The sequence below is a fragment of the Marmota flaviventris genome, chromosome 6 (genome assembly GCF_047511675.1).
Source record: "Marmota flaviventris isolate mMarFla1 chromosome 6, mMarFla1.hap1, whole genome shotgun sequence".
Taxonomy (NCBI): Eukaryota; Metazoa; Chordata; class Mammalia; order Rodentia; family Sciuridae; genus Marmota; species Marmota flaviventris.
This window is the reverse complement of record NC_092503.1, coordinates 121307555-121313592: the sequence shown is the minus strand read 5'-3', so window position 1 is coordinate 121313592 and position 6038 is coordinate 121307555.

The window sequence follows — 6038 nt, the reverse complement described above, 5'->3', positions numbered from 1 at the left end:
CTGAAGTCAGAGAAGCTGTGGATGGACTTAAGAAACACTACAGTGGCATATGATCAACCCAAACTGAGTCAAGAGGACCTACAATTTATACAGATCAATTTCTTTTTATTTTTTATTTATTTCTTACATACATGATAATAGTGGAGTGCATTACTTTCATAATTATCCATTCATAGCACAATTTTTCATAACTCTATATATAGAGTATGTTCACGCCAAATTATATCATTATAAATGAGCTCTCTTATTTTTTTGCATTACAATTCTTAATACACCTTATACCCAATTTATCATATCTCTGTGTATAAGGTATGTTGACATCAAATTCATTTCTTATACATGTATTTTGTATAATGATGACCATCTCCTTTCACTATCCTTGCTATTCCCCTTCTCTCTCCTTTTCCCTCCCACCCCTAATCCCTATCTAGAGGTAATTTTCCACCCATGCTCTCCCTCCCTATCCCACTTTGAGTCACCCCCCTTATATCAGAGAAAACATTCAGCATTTTTTTTTTTTTTTGGGATTGGCTAACTTCACTTAGCATAATCTTCTCTAATGCCATCCATTTCCCTGCAAATGCCATGAACTTATTCTTTTTTAGTGCTGAATAATATTCCATGTGTATAAATGCCACTTTCTTTTTTTATCCATTCTTCCACTGAAGGACATCTAGCTTGGCTACACAGTTTAGCTATTGTGAATTGTGCTGCTATAAACATTGATGTGGCTGTGTCCCTGTAGTATGCTGTTTTTAGGTCCTTTGGGTATAGTCCAAGAAGAGGAATAGCTGGGTCAAATTGTGATTCCATTCCCAGTTTTCCAAGGAATCTCCATACTGCTTTCCAAATTGGCTGCACTAATTTGCAGTCCCACCAGCAGTGTATGAGTGTACTTTTTCCCCCGTATCTTTCCCAACACTTATTGTTGTTTGTCTTCAAAATGGCCGCCATTCTTATTGGGGTGAGATGGTATCTTAGAGTAGTTTTGATTTGCATTTCTCATACAGATCAATTTCAAGCAAGGAAAGAAGACACCATCAAAAACCTATTAACCAAGAAAATTCCAGGACCAGACAGATTCACAGCTGAGTTCTACAAGACCTACAAGAAATAATTTATATTTTATTTAATCCTCAAATAATTCCATGATATAGAAAAGAAAGGAACCCTTTCAAACTCATTCTACAAAGGTGGTATCATCCTGATACCAAAACCAGGCAGAGACACATGAAGGAAAGGAAACTTCAGACCAATATCCTTGATGCAAAAATTCTCAATAAATGGGGCCAGGATTGTGGTTCAGTGCTAGAGCACTTGCCTAGCATGTGTGATGCTCTGGGTTTGACCTCTAGCACTACATACAAATAAACAAATAAAAAATAAAGGTGTTGTGTCCATCAACAACTAAAAAGTATTTTAAAAAATTCTCAATAAAATTTTGGCAAATAGCATGCAAAAGCATATTAAAAAAATAGTGCACCATTATCAAGTGGATTTTTTTTCCACAATTGCAGAGATGTTTCAACATATGGAAATCAATAAATAAATTCATCACATCAATAGACTTAAACATAAGAATCATAATTATATCAAGTGAAAATGCTGAGAAAGCATTTGACAAAATACAGCACCCTATCATGTTCAAAACATTAGAAAAATTAGTACTAGTAGGAACATACCTCAACATTGTAAAAGCTATCTATGCTAAACCCAAGGCCAACATCATTCTAAATGGCAAAAAGTTGGAAGCATTCACTCTAAATCCTGGAACAAGATAGAGATGCCCTTTTTCACCACTTCTGTTCAACATAGTTCTTGAAACTGTAGCCAGAGCAATAAGACAGATGAAAGAAATTAAAGTGATGCAAATAGAAAAAAAAAAAAAAAGAACTTAAATTATCATTATTTGCTGATGACATGATTCTATCTTAGAGGATCCAAAAACCACCAGAAAACTTGTAGAATTAACTAATGAATTCATCAAAGTAGCAGGATATAAAATCAATACCCATAAATCAAATGCATTTCTATATATCAGTGATGAATACTGACAGAGAAATTAGGAAAACCACCCCATTAACAATAGCCTTGAAAAATATATACTTGGGAATTAACAAAAGGTAAAAGACCTCTACAATGAAAACTACAGAACACTAAAGAAAGAAATTGAAGGAGACCTTAGAGGATGGAAATATCTCCCATGCTCTTGGATAGGCAAAATTAATATTGTCAAAATGTCCACACTTCCCAAAGCACTATATAGATATAATGCAATTCTAATTAAAATCCCAACATCATTTCTTATAGAAATAGAAAAAGCAATCATGAAATTCATTTGGAAAAATAAGAGACCCAGAGCCACCAAAGCAATCCTTAGCAAGATGAGTGAAGCAGGAGGCATCACATTACTAGACCTTAAACTATACTACAAAGCTATAGTAACAAAAATGGGATGGCATTGGTACCCATTATAGACATGTAGACCAATGGCACAGAATAGAAGACACAGAGATAAACCCATATAAATACAGTTATCTCATACTAGACAATGGCACCAAAAACGTATATTGGAGAAAAGATAGCCTCTTCAACATGGTGCTGGGAGAACTGGGAATCCATATGCAGCAAAATGAAAATAGACTCCTATCTTTCACCATGCACAAAATTCAATCAAAGTGGATCAAGGACCTAGGAATTAGTACAGAGACCCTGCACCTAATAGAGGAAAAAGTAGGCCTAAATGTTCATCACGTAGGATTAGGCCCCGACTTTTTAAAAAGAGTCCTAAAGCACCTAAAGCATAAGAAATAAAACAAAAAATTATTAAATGTGATGACCTCAAACAAAAAAGCTTCTTCTCTGCAAAATAAACAATCAATGAGGTGAACAAATAGCCTACAACTTGGAAGCAAATTTTTGCCACACATATGTCAGATAGACCACTCATCTCCAGGATACATAAAGAACTCTAAAAAGTTAATACCCCCCCCCCCCCCCCGCAAAAAAAAAAAAAAAAAAAAAAAAAAAACAAACCCAATAAAACAGAACAAAACAAAAACCAAACAATCTAATAAAAAAATGGGCTAGAGCTGAACAGAGACTTCCCAGAAGAAGATGTACCTTAAATCAATGAATATGTGAAAAAGTCTTCCACATCTGTAGTAATTATAGAAATGGAAATCAAAACTACTCTAAGATTTCATTTCACACCAGTCAGAATGGCAGTTATCAAGAAACAGAAAATAATAAATGTTGGTGAGGATGTGGGAGAAAAGGCACACTCATACACTGCTGGTGGGACTGCAAATTGGTGCAGCCACTATGGAAACCAGTGTGGAGATTCCTTAGAAAACTTAGAAAGGAACCACCATTTGACCCAGCTATCCCAATTCTCAGTCTATACCCAAAGGACTTAAAATCAGCATACTACAGTGACACAGCCATATCAATGTTCATAGCAGCTCAATTTATAATAGCTAAACTGTGGAAGCAACCTAAATGCCCTTCAATAGATGAATTGGATGAATAAACTGTCATATATATATCTCCTCAGAGCAGCCTCAGGGGACTCTTTGCTTAGAGACTTTCGTGAGTCTTGTCTTTAGGGATGCCTGGGGCTCCTTTGTCCTTAGAGCAGCCTGAGGGGGATGCCCCTTTTGGGCACCCTTGTGGGTCACATTTCTAGGATCACCTAGGCTTTCCTTCTCCTCAGAGAAGCCTGATGGAGATGCCAGGGTTGGGGACCATTGTGGGTCTTGTCTCTAGGATCACCAGGAACCCCCTTCTCCTCAGAGCAGCCTGAGGGAGAAGCCTGGTGTGGGGACTCTCATGGGTCATGTCTCTAGGGACACCTTCTCAGAGCACCCTGAGGGAGATGCCAGGCCTTGGGACCCTCATGGGCCATTTCTCTAAGTAGATCCAGGGTTCCTATCTCCTCAGAGTGGTCTGAGTGAGACGCCAGTGTGGGGACCCTACTGGGTCTCACCTGTAGGGCATGTCACAGCTTGTAGGGGCATGCTGCAACATGTGGTGCCACAGTCTGGCTGGGCACAAAATAACCGAGCCGCCAGGAGGCACTTGTAGGTACAAACAGGAACTCCTTTATTGCCCGAACTCCCGAGAACAACACCCACACGGCCTTTCCAGGAACACCACCAACCAGAAATCCCTCCTCCAGAAGTTCCCCAACCAAAGCGAAATCCCCAGGAATCCCCAGGAGAACTCCAAAGTAGCGGGGGCTGGGTGCCCTGGGCACCCTAGGCAGACAGCAGGGGTCTATACACAACTGAATACACAGCTTAACTTAGCCATTATCATCTCAATGGCTCACTGGCATCACCTCTCAACCACTCCCTCTGGTAAAATGCTAGGCATCATTCCTACTTGACTGTGGCTCTCAACATCTCCCCCCTGACAGATTATGCTAATGTCTTCTTTATGTAAGTGGGTTTTCCACACTGTGGGAAAAGGAGCAGTTTTAGAAATGTCCCTTCCTGAGATTGTTACAGAAAGACACCAAAGCCTGTGCTCTCCCATAAGGTAGCTATGAATCTTTATGCATGTGATAGATTTTGGAGAGTCCCACACCATTGCTGCTACTGAGATATTGTGGAAATAGATCATATAGGAATGACCAGTCCATTCTACTAGGGTCAGGTAACCTAGTGGAGACTCAGGTGAGGTCTGACTTCCACCTTAAATCTTCTTTGATTTCTGTTTTTGGCAGAAGAAAGATGGTCCAAATTTAGGTATCCAAGCTAGGAGAGACAGTGCAGCTCATCAGTGCTCTCACAATCAAACCTGAGAGCAACAGGCCTCCAGAGACTGCAGACAAATGTGAGCACTGAGCTGGCTTCTGAATATTTCACACAGGCTTCATCAGTTTGCTTTCTCCCACATAGGGAGTGGGAAAGGTGTTTCAGCAGCACTGATGGAACCAAGTGAGTGATGCCTGAGCACAACCGGATGAGGCTGATGCACTTTGCTTCCTTTTAGAAAAAGCCCCTTTTGTACCTGATTTGTAATCTGGTGTATTAAGATTTTTTTGTTTGTATGTTTTATTTAGCGACAGGATCTCACTAAGTTCCTTAGGGAAGAATGGATAATGTTTGGCTGGAAATAAACTTCTCCATGCTGTGTGCATCCAATAATAAGTCAAAAGGTTAGTGTCATATCTTATTCAACCAGCCCTATGTGGTGTTGATGGGACTCATTTTTTCTGTATAAAACTTACTTAAATGTAAATTTTAGTCCTTCTGAAAATCATTACCAGATAATGGTAGGATTATTGTACAGGAAGGGTGCTTAACTTTGGGCAGGGACATAATTAATTGATATTAGCAGATGCATTTACCTCCATTATGGACTTAACTAAGGCACTAGACTGTGTGGTCTGTGACCCCTCCTCTAACAAGTATTATTCACTGTGGAAGAGCAATAAAACCTCCCTTGGATTCAGGCCTTGTCCTGACATTTGGTGCTACATAATCTATAGTAACACTCTTTTAGCACCATCTTATCTTGTAGCAGGCACTCCCAGATGAGGCTTATTGTTCATCTAGAGTATGATTCACTGACCTCATGATGACTTGTTTGGCAAGTGGCATAGTTACTGTGGACTGGCATGGCTGTGTACCCTCAGGCACTGTCACTCTTGTGGCAAGTTTACTTCCCATCCTGCAGAACAGCAGTGCCTTTGGGGACCTAGCCCAGGGTCTTGAACACATTGAATACTTGTTGGAGGGTATTTTTCTCATCCACAAATATTGGCTCAATGTGTCTCTTCAGAACCAGCCTCCAGTTCTCATTGTATTGGTGAGACTTGTGCCACCATCACACTGGGGAAGGACATTGCCTTCCTCCTGGCAAATGAGATGCAAATGACTCTGACATTTCAAAAACTTTACTAATTAACTTCTAAATGGGCTCTGACCTGTGTGTCAAGATCACATGCTTGACTTTGACTCCTTTTTCTAATACCTGGAACCTGAAACTCTCACTTTCAGTGAGACGAGGCTACAACTCTCAAGCAAAAG